This window comes from Salvia hispanica, chromosome 3 (assembly GCF_023119035.1).
Source record: "Salvia hispanica cultivar TCC Black 2014 chromosome 3, UniMelb_Shisp_WGS_1.0, whole genome shotgun sequence".
Lineage (NCBI taxonomy): Eukaryota > Viridiplantae > Streptophyta > Magnoliopsida > Lamiales > Lamiaceae > Salvia > Salvia hispanica.
Window position 1 is genome coordinate 55637406 of NC_062967.1, and position 14583 is coordinate 55651988.

The following is a 14583-nucleotide window of genomic DNA, read 5'->3' on the forward strand; positions in this document are numbered from 1 at the left end:
TCAGGGCTGACGACTCACCGATGTGGAGGTACTCATCCCACATGTCTGCCGCGCTTCCGTAGGCCAACTGCCTGATTGCCGCCGTGCACTTTTGGATAGGGGTGTGGCCGGGTATGCCAGCCGCGCATCGTGCCTGAAACGGAAACACATATATTGACGCTCCAATGCCCTGCTAGTGCGCATAAACAACTCCTGCGCATTACGAACGCCGGCGAACATGTTGGCGGGGAAACCAGCAGGTACTCACGCAAGTAGTCCTCGTACGGCCCGGCCGATGTGCGGCTACGTGATCCGTCGATCAACTGGCTCGGTGGTGGACAAGCGGGTGGAGGAGGGCGAGGTATCGCCTGTTGTTCCACCATACGCATGTACCGCTCCATCCCGCGGTTCATGTAGGCCTCCATGGCCTCGTTCATCCTCCGTTCGTACTCCTCGGGATCCCCACCACTACACCACTACCGCTACCACCCGCGTGATCCATTTCGATGATCTTTCTTGAACGAGAAAGTTAGAGAGAGAGAAAACTCGTTAAAACAAGTGGTGCAAATGAAAATGAAACGAAAATGCGTTTATATATGATTTAAAAAATAAAAAATCGAAAATTGGCCGATCTCTGGCCGATCGGGCCTCCACAATGGCGGCTAGCCGATCGCGTTAAGCGGTCCCCCCCGACGGCGAGCGATCGTCGCGGGCACGCCGATCCCGCTCGTCGGTTTACTGCGCTGGCCGATTGCAATGGATTCTGCTAGCGGTCTCGGCCGGCCTTGACAATTTGATAGCACGTGTCATTAGCCGACCATTGCGGATGCTTCTAATAGTTATATTCAAAATAATTAAGTATTACGGAAATTTTGATGTAATAATTTCTTTTATTCTTGGGAAGAAAAGAATTACCTTCGAACCGTTCAAACTACTATATGGTAAAGAAACTATTTAATATTCTTGATTTTTTTAGGATTAACTATACATGTTTTAATTCAGTGAAGTGAATATTGAAATTCCGATATTGTTTTGTTTAATGCTGAAAGATTCTCTTAAAATCATTGTTTCATAGATTTATTCTTCTTATATGGATCTCGAAGACTTGAGCAATTGTTTGCAAGATCGTGTTGTACTTGCTCCCACATTGGACGTTATTGATGAGGTAAACAAGTTCTTGATTTCATTGGATTAGTTTCAGGGTCAAGTATATTTGAGTTTTGATAGCATTTCAAATTTGAAATTTAAAACTATTTATTTTTTCAAATTATTTGTTATTTTTCTTTTGGATGTAGTGTATATTTTCCTTTATTCGTATATCTTATTCTTTTTCAATCCACGCATATCTTATTTTGTTATTTCTTTTATTTATTACTACACTCATATTAGATATTAAAATTGTATAAAATCATATACTACTGAATATGAAATGGTTCAATACAGTATCTTGATAGAAGTACAAATTTCTTTTTTGGTGTTGTTTATAATGTTATAGATACTCTTTAGCATTATTTTATATTCTTATATGTATATATATTTTTATATTATTTACTTTATATCTCTTTTTTAATACATTTAGTTGTTAATATATCTTCATTACTTGAAAAAATTTTATCCCGTGCATAGCACGGATGGTAACAATAGTATATACTAAATTTCAAGTTTATTTTGTTATGTTTCATCGGGTATAGATTTATGCACGAGAATGTCCATAAAATATAGTAGTACAAAATTTGATGATATAACTATACGAATATCAAATTTTTAGCTTGGTAAGCCACCACTCCAAAAAAAAATTAAAAAATAATAAAAAATAAAAAACAGTAATTGGGAGTAAATTAAGTCTCTGTAAATGGACATGACATATCACTCTTGTGAGTATTAAATATCCTAATTTGTTCCAATTATGGAGTGAATTAACACCCAGCTGTCCATCAAAGCAGTACAACTGCACAGCAAAGCATCAATAGATTCAATACAATACAACGTTTTTTTAATTACGCGCAATTATGTAAACAAAGTGCAGCCAACTGTACAAACCCCACTGCAGACTGCAATTTATTAGCTAATTATTTATCTTAATTGTTGAACTCTATCCGTTTAGGGGGTCCGATGTGGTACTGTTTTGGGCCCGGCCTCTTCTTTATGTAGGATTTAAAAGCTAATAATTTAATTAAATTATTTGATCATGATTAAAACTTAACAGTTGAAACCCTTTTTTTTCCTAATTCAGCTCCTATATATGAAGACATATTTTTCCTTTTTTTCATTTAATAGGATTTGAACTTTTTTTTTTGCTTGAGTTTGGATCTTGCTGGTAAAATAATTCAAGGTTAATAAAATTTTAGTTCGAATAATTAGGATAAACATTTTACTTTACTTTGGCTTTAAAAAGGAGAAACCATTTCCATTAATTCGCCAAATAATGTTGAAAATTGGCGTCATTTGAACAATAAAACACATTGGTACGTTTCTATTTATGTCCAGTACTCTTGGGACCAAATTAATAGTAATACCATAATAGGGGTGGGTAGGTACGGTATACCTTACCGAAACCACCATACCGTATACCTTACCGTAAATACGGTATGCGAAAAAGTCATACCTTTACCTTACCAAAGTTTTCGGTATACCGAACTTCGATATACCTTATTTTCGGTATGACGAATTTCCATACCAATACCGTATCTCATTTTCGGTATACCGTACCGAAGTTCGGTATACCTTACTTTTACAGTATACCTGACTTTCAACATCAATTAAAATAAAAAATTAAAGTTTCTAGAATATTATTTATATTTTATAATTTTAAAAATAAATTAAATATAATGTATTCATAATTATATTTATATTTTATGATAGATTTTATAATTTAAAAATATATAAAATATATTTTTATATATAATTGTGTTTATATTTTTGTGGTATATACCTTAGTTTACGGTATATACCTTAATTTACTGTATATACCGAATTTCGGTATGCAGCGGTATACCGCGGTATTTGAAAATTCATACCGTTACCTTACCGGAATCTTTCGGTAAGGTATCATACCGTACCGAAAGTCACGGTATACCAAAAATTCGGTATTTTCGGTATTTTTTCGATACGATAAGGCCGGTATTTCGGTATTTCGGTATTTTTCCCCAGCCCTATATTTGGATCTTGGATCAGATTTTTGTTCAATCTGATCTGAAAATCCAAAATTTTATGAAATTTGGTTTGATCGAATTGTCCAAAAAATTCAAATTCAAACGTCCTATCCTATTTGGAAAAATATGCAATTGCTTAAAAATATATAAGCATCTAATCCGATGATCTGAACATCCATAATTTTTTAAAAATACGACCCAACCAAAAATCCAACAAATCCAAATTTTAAATTTTGTTGGTTAGATTCTGATCAAGTTTTTGGATTTTGGATATTTGTGCTCATCCTTAATACAAGGGGAGAGGGAGCTCTTTGGTTAAGACCTTTGAATGGGACTACTCACATTACTCACAGTCACAGGCATAATGGCACCGAAGACTGCTAGATCAATGCAACTAAAATACTAGGGGCAAGCATTCAAAATTTTGATCAAATTTTAGCTCATTTATATTTTATATGAAAATCTAATGAATCAAATTCGATTAAACTGCCCAAAAAATTCATATACAAAAATTTCAAATCTGAACTACGAAATTCGATTCAATACGATAATTTTGAAATTGCATAGACCGAAAATCCAATACCAAAAATAATAAAATTATGAAAATCCAATACCAAATACTACCTCCGTATTTGAAAAATAAAAATATTTGAAATGACACGAATTTTAATGCACAATTGGTAAAGTAAGAGAGAAAAATTGGTAAAGTAAGAAAGAGAATGTAAAAAATGAATAAAGTAAGAGAGAGGAAGAGAAAAAAATAGTGGAAATAGTGTTAGTGTATTGTGGGATCCACGTCCAAAAATAGGATGATTCTAAAATTTCTATTTTTAAGAAACGGTTCAAAATGGAAATAGTTTTTGTTTTTTAAAAATACGGAGGTAGTATGCAAATACCATTAGACTGTTCAACACAAAGGTTTTATGTATGTTAAGTTTATAATTGCTAATATACTATTATTATTATAGTAATATATGTATAAATATATTTCGAATTTAGGATTACTTTGGATTTTAAATTATTTTATCCGATTCGAACATTCAAAATTCCTAAAAAAATCGTCCGATCCAAACCGAAAATACGAACTAAATTTTAAATTTCAATATGATTCGGATTAGATTTTCTGGATATTTTGCTCACCTCTAGAAAAGAACGTGCTCAATAATTTTGGCCCGTTCATACACACCTCTTCGACTTAATAGATTCTCCATAGTGTTTAGTCTTCCTTGTAAGATGAACGTCGCAGTTGGCTCGTCCTCACACAATTAATGTTTATTGAGAATAAAAACCACTTTTTCCAAATATTATCATATGTTTTTGAACGGAGTATTATGAATATTGTTCGAAATACGTCAATGTAATAGGATTCCAATTTTTAATCAAACAAACCACAAGAAACACTAATTTGAAGCCAATTATGCGAATTCTCATGCCACAACACAGCATGAATCAGATCACTATCAAAATAATTTAAGGTGCGCGCCGCTATGTTTGCCTATTGTCACTTCAATTCATTGTCAAACTTTAGTTTCTAAGGTGACGTTCGGTTACCATGACTAATAATCATGAAACTATCCATCTAGAATTAAGTTGTAAGATTATTTTAGTTGGAGGGAGGAGGCTATGACTAATTATCATGAGACTATTCATCTAGAATTAAGTTGTAGGGTTCAATTTTATGAACCAAACATGATATATATTTAATTATGAGATTTAATTTTGGCAACCGAAAACCCCCTAAGTGTATTAAATAACTACTCATACTTCTCCTATGCAAAAATTCTAGTTGTATAAATTGAAAAGTATGTGTTTGTATAATATAGAGAAGATCTATTTAACATTAGTGTGAGGGGGGATCGGAGGATGAATATCTTAGACTAGTATTTAATATTGTTTGATTATATTTATTTGCCCAATTAATATATCTTTCAAAGTTTCTTGCAAGTTGTGGGTGTTTTTATCTCATTGTGAATCAGGAATAGAAATAAAATATAATTACTTATTTTATAATTATAATTATCATAATTAAAAATAATAAATATAACAATGACTCGTACCTGTATATTATCTTGAATAAAGGAGTAGTATTTAAAATAACATATAATATGAACATTCACTAATACTATTAGCTATCAGTATATAGGGATGTAATCAATTGCTAACTAATTACCAATTCCAAATTGAGACCAATTTTCAATCATTAGATTAGAAGATCTTGTGATTAATATGAAGAGCGAAGTGTAATATATTTTAAATTTAAATAATTATTAATTAAATTTAAAGGGTATTAATGTCAAATCCTATATGTAATAATTAAAACTAACTACTTTCTCTCTCCTCAAAATCATCTCAAATCTTTAAATTTACGTAACTCTTTCAATTTAAATTATTTTTTCGCAAAAAATATATCAAATTAAAGATAATTTAATAAGAATTCCAACGAGATCTCAATTGCATATGTTCCGACGATGTTCGGATGATGAAATTTGATAAATTATATTTCAATTTTAGTATATGTTGATAAGCAGCTATTTTCAACAAATGCAACAAAAAATCTCAATATATTGTAGGCAAAATCTCAATATTATGCATGTCCAATCTCAATAAAAATGTGTTGATATTTTTCTTGTCCTTGTGTTGATATTCTAATGTCATATTGTTGATATTTGTAATACACAATGTTGATATAAAAAAACACTCACGAAAATTATCATATGATAACATAATGACGATATTACCCTTTTGTTGATATTTTGTCTACTATTTATTGAGATTTTGTTAGCTTTAATCTCATCCACTCATTTTAAAATCCAAGGGTGAAGATTTAATTTTGATTTTGGATTAGGGTGCTAAAAGCATTAGAATAGGAGCCTCAGTATATATACCAAAATATTGATAAAATGGGTATATAAATTTTGTTGATTACCAGTCTTGATTAGAATTCCATTTTCATTTTCAGTATGTACATAGTCATAATTTAGCTTTTACAATACATTGCCAAATTGACCATATTATTACAGCCGTCGTGATACTGAAATGCCAGCCAGCTTGAATTGAACACGTGCGATTTCATTTTCCTTGTATTCAACTCAAACGCGTTTTCTTGGAACCTTCTCCAAACACGACTTCGACTCGTCCACCAATCACCGTACCCTATATATACCCCTTGTAAATCCTAACCCCTTCGCCATTCATTTTTCTTTTTTTTTTTTTGGTATATTAATTAATCAACATTCATTCTTTCTCGAATATTGAAATTTCTTCTTTTTTTACCCTTTTGCCCTTTCGATCCCCAAATTCCTATTCTCTTCATCTTTTTCTCTCGATTTCCAGTCTCGATTCTTCGATCGCCATGAGGAGCTTCGTCGGCCTTCCGATAATCGCTTTTATACTGGTGACGCTTCGCCAATTCGCAGCCGGAGAGGGCGGCGCTCCTTCACCAGCACCGGCGCCTTCCAACGACGGTGATTTAATTTCACTATGCTCTTTCCTGTTGAGGTTTTTAATTTGAAAAATTGCTCAAATTTTGGTGATTTGGTAATGCAGGCACTGCGATTGATCAAGGAATTGCTTACACCCTGCTGCTGCTTGCGCTGGCGATTACTTATTTAATCCACTGAGTTTAATTGTTTTTTATTCTTTTATTTTTTTAGATTTTTATGGAGATAATTTTGGTGGTTTGGGTATATTTATTCAATTCTTCATGCGTTGGAGTGAGGAAATCCATATTTGAAGCTTACTTGTAGATAGAATTTTAATCAGAATGGTATTTACTTTTACGATTTAAACACTCTTTTTATGTTTCGATCATAGTGTAGTATTTGATATTTTGCGAGTACGTACCCACAACTCGGGAAGCAAATCTTCTAGATAAAAAAGTTTCTAAAATTATCGAAGTGTGTATTTTATTATCAATTTTATGATACATGAGAAAATTATATTTTGACTATAATAAATGAATTTGCACCCAATATATTACATATCAAAATTAAAGGACAAAATTTCGAAAATCAGACAAAATAATGTATTGTGTATACTTACATATCGAAGTCAAAGGAAAAAAATTCGATAATCAAACAAAAGAATTTCAAAGGTGAAATTCTATAATTATTCATCAAATATCAAGATTTGAATACATAATATTCTCGAAGTTAAACTTCAGAACTATCTTTTTTATCTCTTAGATAAAAAAAAATATAAGAAAAAAAATTAAATGTTGAATACATAATATTCTTGAAGTTAAACTTCAGAACCATCTTTTTTACCTCTTAGATAGAAAAAATATAAGAAAAAAAATTAGATATAGTCAAAATTGAATGTTGCAATCATAATTTAGTTGGAAACTTATGTAGATATTAAATTATTACTGTTTGAATCCATTTGGAGACACCAAAAAAATTGCAATAATAGACAAATTAACATGTCTCGTGCACAAGATGACATGCATAAATAGAGAAATATACTATTATTAGTGATTAATCACCTAATTATATAAAAAAAAAAACTAATTATAGAAAGTGGGCATCTGATGGGCTCGGGCCTAGGTTTATAAAATGGCCCAATTGGAGCTCATCTCAACTAATGAGCCCAAACCCACTTCGTTTCACTAGTGGGCTGGCCCATACCCGACCCAGTTGACAACTATACTTCATCCCACAATAGATGACACAATTGGATAATGACACAAGATTTTAGGAGAAGTTGTTGTGTATGTTAGGTAGAGAAAGAAAATAGTAGAGTAATATATAATATGAGAGAAACTTTTTCCAAATAAATAAATGTGACATCTTTTATGAGACAAACTAAAAGGAAAAGTGTGACATTTATGGAGACGGGTGGAGTATTTAGGAGAAGTTGTTTTGTATGTTAGGCTTTATACTTGTAACGAGCACATTTACAATCTCTATATTTTAAAAATATCATTTGCGGTCCTTATACATGTACTTATGTATGTGTTTAAGGTTGTTTTTTTTCCCACTTTTGACACTTTTTCGGACGAAATCACTCCCAAAAGGGTAAAGGGCGATTTTGTCCATTTATTTTCCATTTTACCGACATTTTCCATTTACCAAACTGTCGAGTATTAATAAAATATATATATATATATATATAAAAAACTGATCCAGTATCAATATTTATTACTCCGTATATTAATTTCGACTTTCTGTTGGTGAATTGTTCACACCACAATTGCTATTGGATTATTGACTTTGCATTTTTAAATTATATTTATTGATTTGTATATTGTGAGTTAAAAACACATCTCATTCTTTTGAATTTGAATGATTCACTATACGAGAGTACTGAATCTACATATTTGTATTTCATGAATGCACACAATATCACTACAATCACATGAATTGGTTGTTATCAACGTAATGAATCAAATCCGAAGCCACATTCGACACCCAACCAAAACCAGAGATCCAATGCAACAAGTGAAGATAATATGAGCAATGCTAGAGTTTGGTATCTATAATATTAATGGGAGAGAGCTGCTTGTGAGATTCCTATTCTTTATGGAAAACGCCGTTATCCACTGCACCTCCCAAGTCCGGCATGTTGCCTCCATCAGTGGCTCTCCGTAGCAGCTCTGTTCCTCTCGCCGATGGTCACAGATGTGTCTTCAGCTGTTACCTGTGCAAACCTATAAACAAAGGGACTTATATGCATAATCTTGTTAATTATAATTAGTGTTCAATTAGGAAAACTTACTTAGATGTCAGCGTCTTTGCTAGGAATAATTTCAAATCGAGCCTGGACACCCCTTGCACCATAGCTTCTATCCTCTCTATGGAAGATGTGAAGATGCGCTGAGGATACAAATCACTTCATGAATACTTTTATGCTGAATCGGAAAGACAACACACAAGTATTTTCCAGGAGTGCTGAAACAATATCTTTTAAAATCTGATCTTGATAGAAAATGTATGCAATACAATTTAACTGAGATGGAATTATACCTGAACCAATTCTAGTCTCTAAGTCAAGATCAGCATCATACCAATTATCTGCCAGGTAGTCAAGACAATCTAATTGACAGTCAAGCATGAACAACTTGGCCATTGGTCGGTGAATGCTAAATCCCGGGGGGCGATGGAAGTCGGAAGTGGAAGTAGATTGGAAAGAACATGTTCATTTTGGGGATGTAATAAGAGCATTAGCAATGGAGGGCCCCCACCATAGCAGGAAACGGCCTTGGCCCATCCAAATGGGGCGTCCATCGGCCCTCCATTTTGGTACGATCTTCGTTTTTTTTTTCTTTATGCTAAAACAGAATGAGAGAGAAAGAAAGGTGGAGGAAGAAAAAGAAAGTAGCTGTTGTGAAGAAGCTTAACTATAAATTAGTGGGCCAATAATAGACATAGATCCTTATTTAGTCGACGCCCTAGAACAGTGGAAGAAGAAGAAGAAGCATCAAATAAAATAGGCTGTGCATTGTTCAATACTATTGCGTTATTCCTAAAATTGCTGCAATAATCTTATAGTTTGCAGATCTTATCATAAGGTATCAAATTCAATACAGATTGAGAAAAAGGACTATCTTCTGTGTAAGATTGATTAAATCATCATTGAAATAACTTGAAGAAAAATGTTTTAGAGACATCTCTAAGCCATAATGCCATAACGAGGTTAAAATTATAATCTTATACTCCTATATTATATTTTTAATTAAATCTATACTTTTTTACATCTATCTTTTTGCTCCTACATCTTAAAAAAAGCAACTATGTGCGTAATGGAATTTTAATTATGAACTTAAATAAGGATGTGCTAGCTTAATTATGAAATATATATAAATGTGGAAGATATGAATTAAAATTGAAATATATACCTAAAGAAGTTAGAATATTAGAGTAAATGGGACCCACATTTTGTTACGCACTTTTATAATATTTTAAATGTAATTCACTTCAAATTTTTGTAATCCGTTTATAATACAAAAGAGAAAAGTATAATTTTTTTTTTTTTATCAATTTCACCTATTCTTTTGTTTGAAAATGAAAATATAATAAAATATATATTTTTCAAAAATTAAAAATTCTAATGCATTAATAATTTTATAAAAATACTAATTCTTTTGGTTATGTTCATTTTGGTCCATTCACTGTAACTAGCAGTATTATTTTTATTTATGGAAATTTGTTCTTAATTTTTTCTCTTTCTCTCTCATAATTTATTCATTAAGTTTTGGAACATTACATTGAATCTCGATGAAAAAATATAATCACAAGTTTTTCCGTCTATTTAATCGTAGTAATTTCATGGTATAAAGTTAATTCTTTAATAATAAAATAATTTATTATGAAAGACTATTAAATGAGTAAGTTTTTAATACCAATAAAATAAATAGATGTGGCTACTAATAAGTCAAATTTTAAAAGTGATTTAATACTAATAAAATAATTAGATCAAAAGACTTGATTATTTTATTTGATAATAATACTGAGAAATTAATATATATGTATATAACTATTTTTATAATTTAAAATTTTAAGAATTATCTAATAATAAAATAATTAGTTTTTACATTAGTGTTTGAATAAAATAAAATAAGAATTTTCATTTGAAGGTAAACCAATTCACATCCTTTTATATTATGCAAAATTAAAGAGGGTTATTAACTACTTAATTATAATTCTCCAAAGTTATTGGAAGTTAATAGTTAATGTGCTTTGATTGGACTTTCCTTTTATAATCAAACGGATATAATTTCCTTTATTTTGAAATAAGGGTATATTAGTCCATATATGAATTATTCTTATGGCAAAAAAATAGTATAAGGGCATTATGGCACGGAGACATTATGTCTCTAAATCACAACTCATAATTGAATACTCCTTCCGTCCCATAAAAGATGTCACACTTTCATTTTTAGTTTGTCCCACAAAAGATGTCACACTTTTCTTTTTGAAAAAAGTTTTCTCTCACATGAATATAAAAATTATATTTTCTCTCTCCATTTAACACATAAAACAAAACTTTCTAAAATCTCGTGCTATTCTACGATATCTTTTATGGAACAGAGGGAGTACTTATTTACAGAACGATAGAACTGACTAAATTGAACTGACTAAATTGTAGATTTCATTTTCAGATAGAATTAATGGAATAAAAAAATAGGTTTGTAGCATTGGAAACATTGAAGAATCTAGTTTGTTGCGTAAACAAACTGCCACACGCGAACACAACATTCTGCATTCAAAGAGAATGTCTATTCTATTTAATTTTTTTAACAATCACGTGCATTATCAAGCAAATTTCAAAAGGATTGCAGCTATTTCTTCACACTTTTTAATAACTACAATAGATACAATAAAATAATAGTAAACTAAATAACTAATTACACTCAGCAGTACACTTTTCCCACCCAAAAAGGTGTTTTGGTAATTTCAACAAACTATCACATTTAAGGACACTCCATTGGTCCGCCTATAAGACGTCCTATGCTCCGCTACGTTAGCATTTTATCCTTCTACCATTTCACCTACAGTGGGGCGCTCTAAAGTCCGCCCTATAATTTTTATACTTCTATTTAATTTTATGTTTGCAAATATATCAAGTAAAATAAATAAAAAATAGACACCACAATTAAAAGTTATAATTCTAGTTAAATAAAATTATTATTAATATAATCAATAAAAACACTTGTAACAAATAATAGTTATAGTTCTAGTTAAATAAAATTATTGTTCCAATAAACAAAAGTTATTATTCTTATGAATAAGATTTATTATCCTTGTAAATAAAAGTTACTAATATTTTGGGAATAAAAGTTATTGTTATTGCAAATAAAAGTTAATATTATTGCAAATAAAAGTCTACTATTTTGGAAATAAAGTTATTATTCTCATAAATAAATAATTTTTGTTCTAATGAAAATAAAATGTCACGCCCGCATTTTCTAAGAATAGAAAACACAGTTGATCGTGACTAGGATGGGATTAAAGAAACGGAGAAGAAAGGAGAAATGTACATACTTGACCAAAATATTTAAATAACTGAAATAACTTGGAACACGACATAGTATCATCTTTGATAAGGCTAATTTTATTCATTGGTTATGGGGTTAAAATCAGCAATTTCCTAGGTCTAACATAACTTTTAAGTCAGGTGCGTAGAAGAAACAGTCAGATCCAGGAAGGAAGGAAGAAAATCACCTGGTGAAGGAAACTGGCAGGAAAGTGAGCAGAAGAAGGAAAAAGTCACCAGACGGAGGAGATTTCTAGATGAATGGCAAAAAGGAAAATTCAAGAGAAGATTCTAGAAGATCAACTCCACGCCTATAAATAAAGAACACGCAACACACTTGAAATCATCATCTCTCATATTTTGCTCTTAGCTCACTTTTCACACTTCTACACACACACTTGGGGGCTACTGTAACGACCCGCCCATCTAGGGTATAATAAATGCGACGATCGTTAACTAGGCGGACTTGAATGCATCAAAGATCATAGGCTAGGGTTCCATTTAAAAAGGGATTTAACCAAAGCATTTAATGAACAATTAAGTAGGAGAGAAATAATGCCTTAGCAATGAAATCCAACAAAAGGCTATCACCAAATATGCTCAAAATTAGCGAAAGTTCCAAAGTAATCTCATCTGTTTTGTATCTAACATATTCCCACGAATAAAAGAGTTTAACCCAACCAAAAGATCACAAGTTTCATAATATAGCGGAAGCGACCAAGAAAGAAGTGAAGCTATGTATGGAGACACAACGACACTTAGAGTTCCAACAGATCATGATATTATTTCCTACTCAACACCGCCGCCCACTCGTCACCGCTCAACCTGCACATAGGGAAAACACATGCAGGGCTGAGTACTTATAATCATACTCAGTGGGCTCATTGCCGAAAACAGTTTTATCACAAATATAGTTATCATCATGCCATTCTCAAGTGTCCATCGGGGTTTTAACTTTAGAAAGACCCGAGGCACCAAAATATTTTCTTTATCAAATATCACGGTCGCGCAACCATTTTTCACATCGACGTTTACCATATCCTCATTCTACATGACAAGGAATGCGACCGCAATCCAGGTCACTAGACCGGCCAACCCGTACGCTGACACTCGGTCTAACATTGGTGTACACTAACCCAAGTAGAGTTTGCGGCTCTACAAGGATCCGAATTCGATTAAATCAATAGTGGCATAGCCATGAGGGATAGGCACGACAAAACAAATCAAGGCATGATAACACATATCTCATTCTCATCAATATCCGTTTAGGACAATGTCCTTATTTTAAAAGAAAGCCCACCTCGTCGGCTTAGCTCGAAAGTATTCTCTTCTCCTCGTTTATCACGCTGAGAGCGCGAAGTATCACCTTTAAATTAGGCGTATCACAAATCAGTTTCAATCATTGATTTCAAAATCATGCATGTTCCCATGTTTCCCTTTTTCCCATCGATAAATCTTTAATATCATCATCCAAAATCAAGATATGATTAGCATATCATTTTTATTCAAATAACAACTCCAATTTCACCATTAAATCGTGTCACGCATGAGTGCTCTACACACACAACACACGCACACGATCACAACACATGTGCACGCCTCCCGAGGCATGCACGCACACGCATACACGGCCACACACACACGGCCACACACACACACACACATCCATGCATCCCAAAATTCATCAATTTATTTCCCATTCACTCAATCTAAATGCATGTGGACTCAAGAACACCGATTAATCGGTAGAAGAAGAGGAGATCAAAAATTAAAGTACCTTTTCCAAAAGAATAATCGGTAGCAACAAGTTATAGCCTTGATTCTTCAATAAAATCTTGAATAACCGCTTCAATTCTTCTCCAAATGATGAAGAATTAATGGAGAAAGTAGAATAAATTTTGGAGAGAGTGGGGGAGAAGTGGGGAACGGTTTTCAAGAGTGGGGTGATTTTTTTGTAGCTAGGGTTTTGATTTTCTCTCCTCTTATTTATAGAGGTTAAGATATACTCCAATAATTAAATAAATCAAGATTTGGAGAAGATTTGGGAGGAGTAATGGCGTTGAAACCGTTGAGCAATAGGAGGATTTTCGAAATCTGTAGGCTATTTAATTAGCCTATAATTAAATTCAAATATATCACGGAGCAAGAATAAATAATTAAATCTCCCCAATTAAAAGGAAAAGTGGCGTGTATTTCCAATCTTCAAAAGGAATTTAGTATTAATCCTAATTAAATTAGGATATAGTAAGATCTCCTTAGATTTGGCAAGATATGCTAGGGTATTTGAATTTAGTTATGGAAGAGAATAAACAAGGGATCAAATAATATAATAATAAAATCCCTTCTCCCATAATATAAGAGATTTTCGAAAATCTCCTTAAATAAAATCATAGGGCCGAAAATTTATGTAATAAATTAGGAATATTCGGACTTTGGATTTAATTCGGATAATTATCCCAAGCAATAATTAAATCCAAGA

At 32.1% G+C, this 14583-nt stretch overlaps 1 long non-coding RNA gene and 1 pseudogene across 1 annotated transcript; both read left to right on the forward strand.

Moving 5' to 3' along the window:
* The window catches only part of LOC125210568, a 59423-nt pseudogene that overhangs the window by 1812 nt on the left and 43028 nt on the right, over positions 1-14583 (forward strand).
* Positions 6324-6919, forward strand: LOC125213964. Its single transcript, XR_007175043.1, has 2 exons — positions 6324-6595; positions 6678-6919. It is a non-coding gene; the product is annotated as an uncharacterized LOC125213964 (long non-coding RNA).